Source organism: Peromyscus californicus, unplaced genomic scaffold (assembly GCF_007827085.1).
Source record: "Peromyscus californicus insignis strain IS unplaced genomic scaffold, ASM782708v3 Scaffold_10__1_contigs__length_136768540, whole genome shotgun sequence".
Classification (NCBI taxonomy): Eukaryota; Metazoa; Chordata; class Mammalia; order Rodentia; family Cricetidae; genus Peromyscus; species Peromyscus californicus.
In genome coordinates, this window is record NW_026294391.1 from 121993064 (window position 1) to 122011454 (window position 18391).

The window sequence follows — 18391 nt, forward strand, 5'->3', positions numbered from 1 at the left end:
ATGTATCAATTTCTTATATCATATCTTCTACACCTGAGATCTTTCCTCCATCTCTTGTATTCTGTTGGTGATTTTCCATCACCAGGATTCCCTCAGTTTGTGTTTTCTTTATTGCTTTTATTTCCATTTTCAGGTCTTGAAAAATTTTATTTATTTCCTTGACCTGTTTGTTTTTTCTTGACTTTCTTGGCATTTTTGGCTTGCTTTAAGGGATTTATTAATTTCCTCCAATTGTTTGTGTTTTCCTGATTTCTTTAAAGGTTTTACTCATTTCCTCCCATTGTTTGTGTTTTGCTGGATTTCTTTACTTCCTCTTTAAGGAACTCTATCACCTTCATAAAGTTGGTTTTAAGGTCATTTTCTTGTGTTTCAGCTGTATAGGAATATTCCAGGGTTGCTGTAGTAGGATAGCTGGGATTTAGTGGTGTCGTATTGCCCTGGCTGTTGATTGTGTTCTTACACTTGGTGTCTAAGCCTCTGGGTTTGGGATGAACATAGGTCTAGGTGTCGACTTCTGAGCTTGTCTTTGTTAGATGGGTATTTCTTCTTCCCTCTCTGGTCTTCTGGTCTTTGTGGTCTGTGTTTCTGGCTGCTGGTGTGACTTGTGGTCCAGCAGGGGGTCTCTTTTTCTGTCTGGCTTGGCAGTGGATATCCACCCATGTTGTGGGGTGAGGTTTGTCACAGCAGCAGGGATGGAAGGAGGGTGGGAAGGGGTGTCAGCAGCTTGAGTCTTTGGGCAGGTGGGTTTCTTATCAGTTCTGACTGGTATGGCCTGCACCTGAGCAGCAGATACCTGCCTATAAGGGTGGGGTCAAGTTTTCAGGCATGAGAGATGTAAGATTTAGGGAGTCATGGAGTGTGGTTAAGGTCAAGCAATGTGTGGCAGGGCTGAATCTTAGTGGAGTGGCCCTGAGAATCCATTATATGAAGCTTTGAAATTTCTCCCTCATTTTCAATAGAGACTCCATTCCTCCCCAGGTTATTGGAAATGCCGGGGCTGTGGAACACATGCTGAAGGCAGCAGCAGTTGTGGAGTGGAACTGCCTTAAGAAAGAAGTTGTATGTACCATATGTGGCAGGCCTGGGGAAATGAGCTTCTTAAACCTTTTGGAAGATGATGAATATGGAGCTGCAGGATTTGATGTATGTCATGCTGGATTTTGAGTTGATACTTCTTGTTATGCCTCAACTTTAGCATTTTAAAATGATAATGTTTATTTTGTGGTATTATATGTCAGACACATGCAATTAGCTTTTCATATTACAGGAGCTCATAGTGGTATGACTTTAGACTTTTAAAGTTTTAGAATTTTTAAAGACCATAAGGACTTTTAAGGATGGACAGTTTTTTACATTATGAGATAAACTTCAGACTGAGGACAGGGGGTAAAAGGATATGACTGAGATGATATGTTTGTGTGGTGTCAAATCGACAAGAGGTAGAGTTGCCACAGTTATTTTAAATATTAACTTGATATAATCAATCACCTGAGATTGGAGCCTCACTGAAGGATTGTTTAAATTAGTTTGGCCCGTGGGCATGTCTGTGGAAGATAATCTTGATTGTGTTAGTTAGGATGAGAAGACCCACCCATTTTGGGTGGCACCTTTGTCTAAGGTAGGTGATCCTGAACTATCTAGAGTAAGCAAGCAGAACGCTGGGAATCGTGCATGCATTCATTGCTCTCTGTTCCAGATTATGGATGACATTTGACTAGCAGTGTCAAAGCTCCTGCTGTTCTGTCTTCCCTTCCGTGATGGGATACAAACTGGAATGATGTGAGCTGATTACACTTTCTCCTCTAAGTTGTTTCTGTTGCAATCTTTTATCACAGCAACATAAAATGAAATAAGGCACTCTTCACACACAGATTAACAAACTTCTTGTTAATCTCTGGAGGAAAAAGAGTTCAGGGAAGGAAAGAAACTATTTATATCAAGTTTGGTGGTGCTGACAAACCTTTCAGAAAGATTGAAAATATACCCACTGAAGCCCTGGAAGCCAATCACTAGTTTTGTAAACAAGAAACCTAGTTCTCCCAATTATTATTTGTCACTGATGTAATGAAAGTACAAGTACAAAAGTTACTGACTTCAACATTGATAGTCACATTTTCCTTGACTAAGGAGAGAAAGTTTTTGCTCTTGCTAGAAGCAGGAAACAATCATTTTACCTGAGAAGTATGTGGGCTGCAGCTTTCTCTCCTATCATGTTCCACTGAATGGATTGTATTAATGGAACTGATCAGTTTATACACTGCAGTGTACACTCTCTATTTCCTCTTTCTTGCGACTGTATTGCTTACAAGGTTAAGTGCATTTTACTTAGCTTGGCAAACAAGATTTTTCTTAGTCAGACTTCCTCTCCAGATGCCTGCTTACCTCTTTTCCTACACAGAATCTACACTGCAGCTCACATAGCCATTGTAAAGCATCACCTGTCATCTTGCCAGGCTGTTGATTCTTTTTTTTATTTAATTTGCTCTTTTGTGTGCTCGAATTTCCATCTCCTCCTTGTCATGCAAAACTCATTTTCCAAGATTCTGCACATTATTCACATTTTCCCTAAGATGTCCATTTCCCCATGATAGTTAATCCATCTGCTTTCAGATTTTCCCTCACATAGAGGACTTAGGTATGGCACACAAGTGGTAGTATACTTGCCTGTTTGTGTGTTCTTTTCGCTTTAGATCTAAGGTTAGGGGTGCATTTTTGTTGGCTTTGCTTGTCTGCATTACTATCTTCATAATAAATATGTTAAAATGTTGTCCCTGCACTGCCCACTTTCACATCGATGAAAAAAATTCGTGTTCATTAAAGTATACACATCTTAATTGGCTTAGGCTGCTCAGGTATTTTATTGTATTCCAGAATATTAAAATATGTAGCCAGGATCAAGAACCACTGACATAGATATTGGAATTGGCAATTTAAGCAATGCAAACCATTTCTATTTACCCTCTATTAGAAAGGATGACAATCAGGCTATTTGAGAGTATTTACTTCCATTGGAAAATTCCACACTTTTATACATGTTATGTGTATTATTATTACATATGTTGATGTCAATTAGGTAACATTTGGCAAATCAGTCAGTCATGGCAGCAGACATCGCTAACAGTAATTACAGTTGAATTTGAATATGCTGATATGATTTCTAATAATTTATATGGTTTGGTCATAGGTACAAAGATATGTTTTAACTGAGAATCTAAAAGAAGTTTAATACTTATAGCTGCTTAGAAATCTGAGTTAAGAAGTATCATTCAGCTTTCACCAAATTCTGCCAGAAAGCATGCTAATAATACTCTGGTCAACCTGGCTTGGGAGACTGGCTACACACAGATGCACAGAAAAACTGTTTTCTCAGTCTTTGCTGTTATCAGAAGTCTTTTTGTCATCCAGAGAGCATAAATTTGTCAATGTCCTGTAACAGGGCTGGCTCTAGAATCTGGGGCAAGAAATTGAGTACTATTCACAAATCAATTTTGTGTAATAAATGGTCATAAGAGGCTGTTCTCTTGTTCCCTAGAAAAGCTGAGAACTGATAGTGATATCATATGTGTTCAGGCTTCCCAGTGGAAGTTGCTATGGTAGTACTGATGAACTAGTTGAAACTGTTAGAGCTTGAGGATACCTTGGATAGAGATAAGAAGTTTCCAGCCAATAAAAATATCATACGACTTCTTTGTCCCTAGCACAGAGCACATACTTCCTTTTTTTTGATGCCGATGAAAAGGGAAAACTGATCTATAAAATGAAATTAGGTCTTTGCACCTCTGAGATCCATTTCCATTTGATTTATGCCCTCTGTACAGACTGGAATATGGTATCAAGATATAAATTGTTCAGGTATTCTAATAATACTTGCTAGGACAGCACATTCTCTTAAAGGGCATCTAACTGTAATTCTTCACTGTATATTGAAAATTATAATCCTAGGGGCCTTTAGCATTTTTCCAAACTTTGAGTTACCTCTCTGGATATCAGCATAAGTAGTAACATTTATTTCTTCATTTGTAAATCATCATGACTATTAAGGTGAAAAACCAATGTAGCTATAAACATTGGAGAAAAAATGAAACAATTTCACATTAAATATAAACATTAATTACAGCATATGCCAATGAAAGAATATTGAAATGAATGAAGCACATATACTTAGAATTTATGAAATACACCCTCATTTATTTTTTTGTGTATAGCCTTAGAGTTCCCCTTTAATTTATTTTATTATTATTTTTTTAATCTTATAGAACCTCTATGATAACATCTGGAAATTTAATCACATAGAGAAAAACAAACAGATTGAGGAAACAATGTGAAAGAAGACAAAAGCAATGAGAGTAAAAGGAAATTAACAAAGGAAGATGGATCTCTCCTTGTCATTAGTTCCAAAGCAATAGTTGATAAAGAAAATCTTGAAAAACCCTACCGAATCCTTCTTAAGAAGTGATTAGAACATTCGTCTGCCATAATCGTTTTCTTCTCGTGAATATTATGATGATTAATTATGGGAATAAAATGGCATTTTGTTTTTTAAACAGTCATTACACTGTATTTTTCTGTTATTTTTAAATAAATGAAAAAGGCAATCATGATTAGCCAAGCAGTGATGCTATGAAAATATATTCTTTCGAAAATACAATGTTTTCTTTCAGATGATATTTTCTTTAATTATCAGTTCAATACTATTAGACAATAAATTAAAGAAAACAATTTAATTTCTTATTTTAGGCAATATAATAATACATCTATTTATGAATGTAGAGCAATGATTTCTAGGCTTTTAAGTCATCCTTGCTTCTGAAAACAAAACATAACAAAACAAAACAAAAGTCCAGGAAAAATACTATGTCATATTATTAACAGGTTTTAAAATATTATTGATACTTGATTAATATTGTAGATAAGATCAATTTGAAGAGATTTTTATTCAAAACAGTTTTATAGGCAAAATTAAGGAGATCCTTGTATCTGTCTTCCAATGTATAAAGCAGAGTAGCTGACCTGATAGAATCAAGACTATATTTCTACACTAGGCAATGAACAGGTTCTACTTTTAACTGAATGTGGTTTAGAAGACAAAATTTCATTCTTTGAGACAAAATTTCTATCATAGATGGATAGTTGTACAGAATGGAGCTTGGTTTATCATTGTGGGAGTTATTTTATTTTTACTCAGTGCTCCTTGACTTTCATATCCCCATTCCAGTAAGTATTCAGGTAGGCACTTTACCTTTATTTTCATATATAGATGGAACAGATGTATGTTTCAAACTTGCTTTGGGCTAAGGAAATAGCTCAGTGATAGAGGATTGGCCATGAGTTTGGTGCTTAATACCTGAAACAAAATAAAATGAGCTTAAATATACAATACTGCTCCCACTTACTGAAGATTCCTGCCCTAATCAGTTTTAACTGCTTTAACAAAATACAAATGACTGGGTGGCTGAAACAGCTGAATTATTTTTCTCACCATTGTGTGTGTTGGGAAGCCCAAGATGCATATGATAGTGGATTAGGCTCTGAGTGAGACTTCTCCCTATCTGACAAGTGGTGACCTTTTTATTTATTTATTTAACTATCTATTTATTTAAATATTTTTATTTTATAATTAACTTAATTTCACTTATCAGCCCCAGATTCCCCGGTCCTCCCTCCTCCCACCCCTGAGCCCTCTCCCCTAATGCACCCCCCATTCCCACCTCCTCGAAGGCAAAGTCTCCCCTGGGGAGTTAGGCCAGGCTGGTAGACTCAGCCCAGGTCCAGTCCCCTTCTTCCCTACACTAAGGCTGAGCAAAGTGTCCCAGCATAGGCCCCAGGCTCCATAAAGGAGAATGGGGAGGGAGATACCATGATGAATGAAGACCCCAGGGGAATAGGAAGAAACAGAGTGCTAGAGAGGTCCCCAGAAATCCACAAAGATACCTCCACTGTAGACTACTGGCAATGGTCGAGAGAAAGCCCAAACTGACCTACTCAGGTGATCAGATGGCCGAACACCCTGGCTGTCATGATAGAACTCCAGTGTCTGATGGATGCAGAGATCCATGGCCGAGCCCCAGGTGGAGCTCTGGGAGTCCAATCGACAAGAGAGAGGAGGGACTGTATGAGCGAGAAATATTGAGACCATGATTGGAAAAAGTGGTGACCTTCTTACCATGATCGTACATGGTGGAGAAAACACTAGTGTCTCTTCATCTTTCAGGAAATAAAAGCATTGATTTAATCACAAGGGCCTTCTGTCCATGACTGCCTCTAAATCTAATTAGACCTTTATATAGTTTCCATCTCCAATTACCAATATTGTATATTGAGTATTCAACATACACATTTTGAGGAATGCTATTCCATCTATCATAGCTTTTAAATAAAATATTTGCTGGCAACAATGTTCCAACCCAAGTTCATAGCATGAAATGCTTTTCACTCACCAGGCACTCAACATACAGCTTTACATTGTATTTCTTTCTATAACATGAAAGTTCTGCTGAGGTTATTAAAACAGCATTGTGAGTAGAAAACAAAGAAATTGTGACTTCTTTTTCTCTCTTTCTGTTATCATAAGGATATTTGAAAAATACTATTGCTTACATTGTATTTAGTGCTGTCAAAGATAATCAGAAAGTGACGGGTTCGGAATGTGGCTCTATCTTAGACACAGAGCAATTCCATTGAAGAAAATGACCTAAGCCTGGATTCAGGAAGCACCCCAGCCAAGTTTAGCCAATCAGCTAAACAGTTGCAAACCTGGCCTTATAAGGTTAGGAGGGCCTGAAGTTGCAGGATAGGACTGTTACTAACCATACATGACTAAAAAGCCCACAGTATGTGGAACTGTAACTAGCCCCATCTATTCCACATGTGCCCCATGTAAATGCTCCTTGACTGATCAATTAGAATAGACTAACTCACCATGCTTAGAATTCCCCAAGTTCCTTGTTAAAAAGGCCTGCATGCCTTTGGCCTAGGTCATCATCACCATTTTGTATGGATGATCAACCCCTGCATGCTGGCTATTTCTGCAGAATAAATGCTCTTTGTGTTTGCAATTCTTGATCCCTTACAAAAGTAAATTGTTCAGAGTGTTATCTATTCCTGTGTAATAAATGAACTTAAAATTTACTTATTTGAAGCAATACACTATTTTGTCCTTGTTTGTAAGAGCTAGGAGTCTGGCAGATTACTCAAGTGCCTTTGGCTCAATGTTTGTCATTAGATTGTGATTAAGGACTATATATGGAAGTCAGGCTTATTGCAAATTTTGATGGGAAAAGGAACATTTGCCTTGAAATTCACTCATTTGACATTTTGGTCAGGATTTATTCCCTTACATGTGGGCTTCTACAAATGACTGCCTTATGCTGTGGTAGCTGCATGCAGGTTCAAAAAATGGTACATGAAAAATGAGAAACATTTTAAGTTTCAGAAGTGTTGTGGTGGTATTGTGTTCCCCGAAATATTTGCATGCTAATAAACTTATCTGGGGTCAGAGAACAGAACAGCCACAATATTAAACATAGAGGATAGGCAGTGGTAGCACACGCCTTTAATCCTAGCATTCCAGAGGCAGAGATCTACCTGGATCTCTGTGTGTTCCAGGCCACATTGGAAATAGCCAGGCATGGTGACACACACCTTTAATCCCAGAAAGTGAGCCTTTAATCCCAGGGAGTGATGGCAGAAAGCAGAAAGGTATATAAGGCGTGAGGACCAGGAACTAGAAGCATTTGGCTGGTTAAGCTTTTAGGCTTTTGAGCAGCAGTTCAGCTGAGACCCATTCTGGATGAGGACTTAGAGGCTTCCAGTCTGAGTAAACAGAATCAGCTGAGGAACTGGGGAGGTGAGGAAGCTGTGGCTTGTTCTGCTTCTCTGATCTTCCAGCATTCACCCCAATACCTGGCTCCGGGTTTTTATCTTATTAATAAGACTCTTTAAGATTAATGCTACATTTAGTCATTCCATAACCATATTCCAGAAATGACATAAAACTAGTTCTACTAAATTTATTTCTTAATAAGGACTTGGCAAGTCCATATAGTCCTTCAGAGGAGGTGATCAAGTGGTGGAAGGCCATACAATGTCAGAGAAAACTGGAGACTTACTTAGTTGTATTTCAGCATGCATCTTTCTATTAAAGATTATATTAAATATAGACATGTAATATAAAATTTCACTTATTTTCTAAATGCATAACTTTAATATTCTTTTGTGATTCCATAAATTTTTGCTAAGCCGCCACAAGGCTTAAGAAAGTTAAATATTTAGCACACAGGCTTGATAAGAATTTAAAAGTTTTTAAAATACTAAAATTAGGATGAGAAAACACAATTTAGAGTGAATATGAGTTGAGCATATCTGATGAAATAAGGATCTCTGATAATTGACTTCTATACACAGAGAATGAGAATGATGGTGAATTAAGTGAAAGATAACTTTTGGTTTAAAAATTAATCATATTCCCTTGTAGTCTGAAGTCTAACTACTTACAAGAAACAATTGAATTACTGCTATACAAGCAGTGTGCTTCATGGAAATTTAGCTTGTCCTTTTATCATCCTCTTTTCCATTTGTAGCTTTAAAAATCAGCAGCCTTAGAACTAGGAGAGTTATGGAAAGAAGATTAGCATTCATTGAAAATGAAGGAATTAGTTCAATGCTCCTCCTAAAATCACATCCACAGAAAACTGTCGTATTTTGAAAGAACTGCCAGATCCCTGATAAAAATCAGTTTTTAGCTCCTCTTTATTTGACTTAAATCAGACCTTCAGTTGTGCAAAAAGCAATATTCCTGTGATGCTTTGTGAAAACAAACAAGACAAATTGTCTAAAATTGCAATAATTGTAGCTATTTCAGTTGTGAAAAAGCAACAAGCTAGAAAAAGAAAACACAAATCAACAATTGGAGATTGAAATGTCCACAGTTCTCTACACAAACATGCAGTATATTCCCAGACATCGAGAAAACCAGGAAGATATATTGGGTGAGTGAATTCTGAGATATATCTGGATTCCCCAGGTTGGTTTTATATCTGATTTAAGTTTTCAATGCTCAGGTAGTGGAGGCTAAGAAGTCAGTTGTCAAGTGTCTGGATAAATGTTGAACATTTGCCACAACATGTAAATAATCCTAAGTGTATTTCTGGTCCAAGACATTTAAGGACAATTCTGTTCAATCATATCAGAACACTGAGCTAAGAAGAAGCTGCTTTGGCCATCTATGAAGCAAAAGACATAGAGAAGTAGTTCAAAAAAATTACTGAATAAATCAAATGTGCTTACATCAAAATTGAAAAAAAAAGACTTGACAGAATAATATAAACTGACTCAATTCTGAAATTTTTACATTATAATTAATAGATATATAGTTATAATAAGCATGAGAAGGCAAAAGTGGGCCAAAAAGTTTTACCTGTACCCAAGCCCCAAATCAAGTACTATTGATGGAATAAAAGGATGCCCATGTTAGACTATTTTTGTTTGTTTGTTTTATTTTTCTTTTCTTTCTGATTTTTTTTCAAGACATGGTCTCACTATGTAGCCCTGGCTGTCCCTAAAAGTCATCTTGCTAGACCAGGCTGGTCTTGAACTCACAGAGATCCACCTGCCTCTGCCTTCCGGGTGCTAGTATTAAAGGCATGTGGCACATTGTCCTGTTCATATGTTAGACATATTAAAACTTCAAATCATCAGTGATGATTTTCAGTCTTAGCTTGATTATGATATACATAGACAAATAGTAAATCATTCTTTTCACGTATCTCTGTGATGGTAATGGGCTGAATGGGGAAGATTCACCATTAAAGTTAAAAGGTTCCAAATAATTAGCTGAAAATCTGGATAGAATGAAAAGATAAAAGGTCATGCTCTCTGCAAATAGGACATGCTTTTTCTCCTGCATTTAGATATCAAAACCACATATTTTCTTCTTGTTGGATTCCTGAACTTACAGTGATTTTCCTCAATGTTCTCAAGTGTTCACCATAAATGAAGAGTCTCATTATTGGCTTCTTCTTCTCTAAGGTCATTAGGCATGGATTTAGTCTCCTACCTGCATCATTGCACCTCCAGCCTACAGATTACTTATTATAGGATGAATTGGGTTTCATAACTGTAAAACTCAGTTCTTCCTTATCATCTGTCTGTCTATCTAACCATCCATCCTCTACTGCTGGATATGCTTTTTGGAAAATCATAAGACTATTCAAGGAACTAAAAGAAATACGAAACTAAGTCCAAAATAGACAATTTTCTGGATAGGTACCACATACCAAAGTTAATTCAAGACTAGATAAAAAAATTAAATAGACCAATAACCCACAAAAAAATAGAAACAGTCATTAAATGTCTCCCAACCAAAAAAAGCCCAGGACCAGATGATTTCAATGCAGAATTCTACCAGATTTTCAGAGAATAGCTAATACCAATACTCTTCAGATTGCTCCACACCATAGAAACAGAATGAACATTACCAAACTCCTTTTATGAGGCTACAGTTACCCTGATACACAAACCACACAAAGATGCAAAAAAGAAAAAGAATTACAGACCAATCTCCCTTATGAACATTGATGCAAAAATACTCAAAATATGGACAAACAGAATCCAAGAACACATAAAAAAATTATCCACTATGACCAAGTAGGCTTCATCCCAGAGATGCAATGATGGTACAACATACAAAAATCTGTCAATGGAATACACCATATAAACAAACTGAAAGAAGAAAACCACATGATCATCTCATTAGATGCTGCAAAAGCCTTTGACAAAATACAACACCCATTCATGATAAAGATCTTGGATGGATCAGGAATACAAGGAACATACCTAAACATAATAAAGACAATTTACAGCAAGCCGACAGCCAATATCAAATTAAATGGAGAGAAAATCAAAGAAATTCCGCTAAAATCATCAACAAGACAAAGGCTGTCCATTCTCCCCATATTTACTCAATATAGTACTTGAGGTTCTAACTAGAGCAATAAGACAACAAAAGGAGATCAAGGGGATACAAATTGGAAAGGAAGAAGTCAAATTTCACTATTTGCAAATGCTATGACAGTATATAGAAGTGACCCCAAAAAATTCTACCAAGGAACTCCTACAGCTGATAAACACCTTCAGTAATGTGGCAGGATACAAGGTTAACTCAAAAAAATCAGTAGCCCTCCCATATACAAATGATAAATGGACTGAGAAAGAAATCAGAGAAACATCACCATTTACAATAGCCAAAAATATTATAAAACACCTTGGGGTAACTCTAACTAAGCAAGTGAAAGACCTGTAGGACAAGAACTTTAAGTCCCTGAAGAAAGAAATTGAAGAAGATACCAGAAAATGGAAGATCTCCCATGCTCATTGATGGAAAGATTAACATAGTAAAAATGGCAATTTTACCAAGAGCAATCTACAGATTCAATGCAATCCCCATCAAATCCCAACACAATTCTTCACATACCTGGAAAGAACAATACTCAACTTCATAAAGAAAAACAAAAAACCAAGGATAGCCAAAACAATCCTGTACAGTAAAACAACCTCTGGAGGCATCACCATCCTTGACCTCAAGCTATACTGTAGAGCTATACTCATAAAAATAGCTAATATTGGCATAAAAACTGACATGTGGACAAATGGAATCAAATTGAAGACTGTGACATTAACCCACATACCTATGAACACCTGATTTTTGACAACCCAAAACTGTACAATGGATAAAAGAAAGCATCTTCAACAAATGGTGCTGGCATAACTAGATGTCAACATATAGAAGATTGCAAATAGATCCATATCTATCACCATGCACAAAACTCAAGTCCAAACCTCAATATAAAACCAGTTACACTAAATCTGATAGAAGAGAAAGTAGGAAGTAGTCTTAAACACATTGGCACAGAAGACTACTTCTTAAATATAACACTGGTAGCACAGACACTGAGAGCAGCAATAAATAGGACCTCCTGAAATTGAGAAGCTTCTGTAAGGCAAAGCACACAGTAAATAAAAGAAAAGGGCAGTCTATAGAATGTCAAAAGATCTTCACCAACTCCATATCTGACAGACAGCTGATCTCCAAAATACATAAAGAATTCAAGAAACTAGACAACAAAATATTGAACAATCCAATTTTAAAAAAATTGGCTACAGAGCTTAACAGAGAATTCTCAACAGAAGAATCTCAAATGGCCAGAAGACATTTAAGGAACTGCTCAACATCCTTAGTCATCAGGGAAATGCAAATCAAAATGACTCTGAGATATCAACTTACACCTATCAGAATGACTAAGATAAAAAACACTGGAGACAACTTTTGGAGAGGATGTGGAGCAAGGGGAACAACCCTCCACTGTTGGTGGGAGTACAAATTTATACAACCACATTGGAAATATAAGCAAAGGACCTGTAGGTTAAAAATAGAAAAATGTTTTAAATATATGAAAGTAAATAAAATAAAAATAAAACATAAGATAATTAAATAGGTGGGAATTCCTCACACTATATTATGTGACAAGGAACCTCCAAAGATGCCATTGAGTTCATTTTGTTTGGCCATCTACTGCTGGGTATGCAGCCTATCCTTAAGAGTAGTTTGTTCATTGATAAACAGCTTATGTTGGAGAGGATGCAGAGCACTGTTGGTGGGAGTGCAAACTTTGGAAGTTAGTACGGCAGTTTCTCAGAAAATTCCTCAAGACCCAACTATACCACTCTTGGGCATATACCCAAGGAATGCTCAATCATACCACAAGGATACATGCTCAACTATGTTCATAGCAGCATTATTTGTAATAGCCAGTTCCTGGAAACAACCTAGATGCCTGTCAACTGAAGAACGGATTAAGAAAATGTGGCACATATACACAATGGAGTACTACTCAGCAGTAAAAAACAATGACATCATGAAGTTTGCAGGCAAATGGATGGAGCTAGAAAATATCATCCTGAGTGAGGTAATCTAGACTCACAAGTGCTATGGGATATCTTTCTGTATGCTGTGAATATATGTTCTTTCCATTGGTTAATAAATAAGCTGCTTGGCCTATGTCAAGGCAGCTTAGGGGCAGGTGGGAAAGGAGAGAGACAGGAAAAAAAAGGCGGAGTCTGAGGAGATGAGAGCCAGTTCCCCGAGGAGCAACATGTAATGGGACACAGGTAAAGCCACAGAACATGTGGCAAAACAAAGATTAATAGAAATGAGTTAAAAGCTAGCTAGCAAGGAGCCTGAGCCATTAGGCCATAAAGTTTGTAAATAATAAAAGCCTCTTTTTGTTTACTTGGGACTGAGTGACTGGGACCTGGCGAGACTAGAGAAACTTTCTGACTACAGAGAAGAACAAACATGGCATGTACTCACTCATAAGTGCATACTATATGTAAAGCAAAGGATAACCAGACTACAACACACAGCTCCAGAGAAGCTAGCTAACAAGGAGGATCCAAAGAGGGACACATGGATCAACATGTGAAGGGGAAATAGATGAGATCTCCATGAATAAATTGGGGATGAGGGGTGGGAAATAGAGGGTAGGGGATGGGGGATGAGAATATAAGGGAACAGAATGAATGAGCTGGAACAGGGATGGAATGGGAGAACAATGAAAAATATACCATGATAGAGGGAGATATCATGGGGATAAGAGAAACTGGGTGCTAGGGAAGTTCCAAGGAATCCACAAGGATGACCCCAGCTTAGACTACTAGAAATAGTGGAGAGGGTGCCTGAAATGGCTTACCCCAGTAATCAGATCTGTGAATACCCTAACTGCCATCATAGAGCCTTCATCCAGTAACTGGTAGAAGCAGATGCAGAGATCCACAGCCAAACACCAGGTCAAGCTCCAGGAATCCAGTCAAAGAGAGAGAAGATGGATTCTATGAGCAAGGGGCATCAAGATCATGATGGGGAAACCTATAGAGACAAACAAACAAAACTAGTGGGAACTCATGAAATTTAAGTCAACACCTGTGGTGCTTGCATGGGACTGGACTACACCCTCTGCATAATGAGGCAGTTGTGTAGCTTCATCATCTTAAGGGACTCCCTGCCAGTAGGATCAGAATCTACCCCTGGTGCATGAGCAGGCTTTTTGGAGCCCACTACCTATGATGGGACACTTTGTACAGCCTTGAGGCAGGGGGAGGGGCTTGAACCTGCCTCAACTGAATGTAACAGGCTCTGCTGACTCCCCATGGGAGGCTTTACCTTCTTGTAGGAGGGAATGGGGGTTGGGAGGTGGAAGCTGGAGGGGCAGGAGGAGGGAAGAGGGGGATCTTTGATTGGTATGTAAAATGAACAAAAAAATTTCTTATTAAAAAAACTAAGTCCAAAAATATCACATTCTATACAACTTAATTGCCTTTGTTATTTAGAATAGGAAAATAGGAAAGTCATTGAGTTAAAAAGTAGATTAGCAGTCCCCAGGAGATGAAAGACATGGACAACAATGTTAGTTGCTGCACAAGACTGTACTGGTGACACAATCTAAAATAGTGAACTTTATGGCTTATGAATTATATCACAATAAAGTTTCTACTATGTAAAAATAGATTACAGGTTATGATAGTAAAAACTTTAAATAGACCATGTGAAAGGATGATAAACAGCACTGGTTGCAGCACGTGGTGCTGGTTATCGAGTGGAAAGGGCAGGGTCACGACAGAACCCACCATTAGTTTTCAGAGCTTTATTAGGAGGGAAAGAGGGGGAGGCGAGAGAGGAGAGCCAGGCCTGGAGAGAGTGGAAGATGGTGTGTGTTGGGGGGAGCAGAGCAGAGCAGAGCAGAGAGCAGAGAGAGAGGGTGGGCTCTGCGTCTGGCTTTTAAGGCACGTACGTAGTCCCAGTGCACACTGGTGATGTAAGAAGCAAGACCTTTTTCTTAACTCCTGAACTGTGCATGTGCAGTCACACAGCTGGAGTAAGGGCAGAATCCTAACACCATGGGCTCAAAAAGCATAGTTACATGAGCTATAGGTGTTATTTGCTGGCCTCTGAATAACTGTGAATGATATTTAGACTTAATTATATGGAAAATTATTAGAGATTCAGAAGTGGCTTTTGACATTTTGAAAAGTGAATTATGTTCTCTTGATCTTTCTTCTGAAACAAAGGAACTGGATCTGCATATCTTTGCTGTTTCTTGTTTAAATAAACATCAGTCTGATGAAGATTCAGATCTAGAAACAAACATACATGCCTAGCAGGAGATGGCCAACAGAAATCGAGCTCAATGGCATCTTTGGAGTTTCTTTGTCTCATAATATCATATCAGGGGCTTTTTCATTTTATATTATTATTTTTTATTTTATTTATATATTTTTCCTTCTTTTTAATCTGCAGGTCCTTTGTGTATACATTATGGCTTCCAGTTTAGTGTTTCTATGGTATGCCTGAGTATGCAAATGAGTCCTGGGTCTCTGTGTCTTGCACCTTCTCTTGGGCTCTTTTCCTTCTGTATGTTCTGTCCATTTCCAATGTGTTAGTTTTTGTTTCATTTATTATATTATATTATTATTCCTTAGAGGCCTGTTTGTTTTCTATTGAGAAGCAAAAAGGGGTAGATCATGGTGGAAGGACAGGTGAGGAAGAACTGGGAGGACTTGAGGGAGGGGAAACGATCATCAGGATATATTATATGAGGAAAGAAAGCCAAAGCTATTTTCAATAAAAGGTAAACAAAAAAGCAAACATAAACCAACAGGCTCTGCAGTGTTTGGCCATCACCCTCAGTTGTATGTTTTGCAAACATGACTCTGAGGTAAGTACTCAGCTTTGGCAGCCTCACATCTGACTGTGGTTTCTACTCAGTTCTCGCAGATTTCTTTTCCAACACACCTTGTTATTGTCCAAGTCTTCATACTAACTAGAGCTGTCGTTATCAAGAACACTGATGTTTCTGCAATGTGAATAAAATATAAGGGAATATAAAAGGAAACCATGTTTCTAATGTTTACAAAAATATGTGATTCATTGTGCCAAATGTTCATTTAATTGATAAAAACCCAAGAGTCAGTCAGGTGTGTTCAGTAGACACCTTCTCTGGTGGTTAAGAAAATTTTCAGCAAAGAGAATTTGATATTTTAATAAGAGGAAGTATGACACTATGTGGCAGTCAGCATGCCTGACTAGAAACCACCAATCAAGCTGAAGAGATCATAAAGCTTCACCTTGTGCTCTTTAACTTGAATCCAGTAATCAAAAGATTGATTTACGTCCAAAACTTAATTTGAAGCTTTAATTTTATTTTCTCAATCCAGCTAGATATTTTTAATCTACTGGATCAATTGCAGCTGTGTCTCGGCTCACACTCTGTGATAGATTTTATGCCTTAATTATCCCCAGTCAAGAGGGAAAAAATTTAGACTTCTTGCTCTCCTTTGAATCAAGTCGTGTCCATGATTTGAGGAACTAGAATAAACTTTCTACTTTAGACAGAAAAATGTAGATTTAAGTATTTAGTCAATTTCAATTAATATTTTCAAAAATAAATGTCTCCCAAAGTTTAAGGAAAAATATTAATGGTTGTTCACCTCATACATAACAGAATGTGAAGGCAAAATAAAACAATATTGATGCTCATAAACAGGGCCATTGACCTGAGAGTAAATGCCACAATTAAGGACTTTAATTTTTATAGTTTTCACTTTTTCTTTTGTTGTTTTGCTGTTTTGGTTTTATAATTAACTTTGTCCAGTTAGAACTGCCTGTATGCATGATCAATACAATGTACAAATATGTGAAATTCTCCAAGTAAAAATTATTATTTAAAAAAGACATTTAATCACTTTGCTAAATACAGAGGTGTGTCTACTTGGTGTGTATACATTATGGTATACCAGACAAACAAGACTGTTTATTATCAAACAACCAATTATTGCAAAGGCAAGGCAACCATTTTTTTTCTCAGATGATATAGAAGGGTTATTTTATGACAAACTAGATTTGGAGACAATTTCACAGTGTTCATAGAACCTAGCCTCCCACTAAATATTTTCTAACTCCTCTTGAATTATGGCATCAGGGATTATGTCACAACATAAAAATTGCTAATCTGTCTCCACGGAGCAAGGAGGAATAGAAGATAAAGGAAAATATCTCTGGGGTCTGGATTCCTGGAATCTGTTTTATGATGGCCTAGAAACTAGAAATCTACCAGTCCATCTCATTTCCTTACATCATTTTGAGTCTTATGCCACTGCCCTCATTACTCACTCACCTGATATTTCTATAGCTTCAGAACATTTAAAATGCACACACACACACACACACACACACACACACACACACACACACACACATTTTAATGGATAATTTGGAATCTGAAAAAGGGAAACTACATATGAACAAACATATGACAATCAATCTTAATTCCCCTGTCTGCAACCTTTCATCATTCATATACTGCAATATACCTTCAATTTCAACAATAGGGTTTTATAATGTGTTTTGTCCAGTTAACATGTCCTTTGTGCATGTAACCATCCAACTCTTTCAAGTTTCCTTACATTTTCTGCAGGTCAAAATATTTTCTCTGGTTCATTTGGATCCAGAATATCAATTTAAATGGAGGTAGTCTTAATAGCATTTTTGGATAAGGGTTTGTATACATTTCAATGTTTTTCTCAAGTCTGAGTAGAGATTCTTTATTTTAGATCTCACTTTCAGTTTCTCCATTTCTTCACTAGAACAACTAAGTATTCAGTATATAATCAAGATAATCCCTAGCCTTGTAAAACTTTCATATAGTTTTAGGAAAATAAGGATGAAAGTACTCTCTTTTCCTATTTCTCTGTCTCTCTGTTGTATAACACACACACACACACACACACACACACACACACACACACACACACACACACACACACACAATACACAAAGCCATATAAAATGAAATAAACATCTTTACCACCTTGGGGAATGGAAGGACTTCCAGTAACATTTTTGCATATGGTATTCAGAATCTAAGCTTGAATTCCATAGCATGGGGCATCATTCTTACCTCAAACTCTCAGCCATAAAGATTCATACAATATTGTTCTGTGCTTTGCCTCACCTTCATCATTCTGAAACCCAGTTCCAACAAAGCATATATAGAACTGAGCATTCTTTGTGAAGGCCTCCAAAACATAGATGGTTGATTTTTTAATTGGCATTCCATTGCTGTGATCTCCATTTCCACACATGATGAGGTTTCATTTTCTGCCTTATCTCATCTTGTTTCTTCAGAACTGTGATAATACCCCTTTGCTTACTGACAGTTGTGTTCAACCTTTTAGCACTGTGATATGGTATTGTTATCTACAAAAGTAATGTTTGAAAACTGCACAATAGAGTTAGAAAAAGGTTTTAAAAAGATGCTTTAAATAAGTTTACAATTTTGTG

The 18391-nt window shown here is 37.1% G+C and overlaps 1 pseudogene; it reads left to right on the top strand.

The window, feature by feature from the left end:
• The window catches only part of LOC128117763 (BTB/POZ domain-containing adapter for CUL3-mediated RhoA degradation protein 2-like), a 40359-nt pseudogene that overhangs the window by 16438 nt on the left and 5530 nt on the right, over positions 1-18391 (top strand).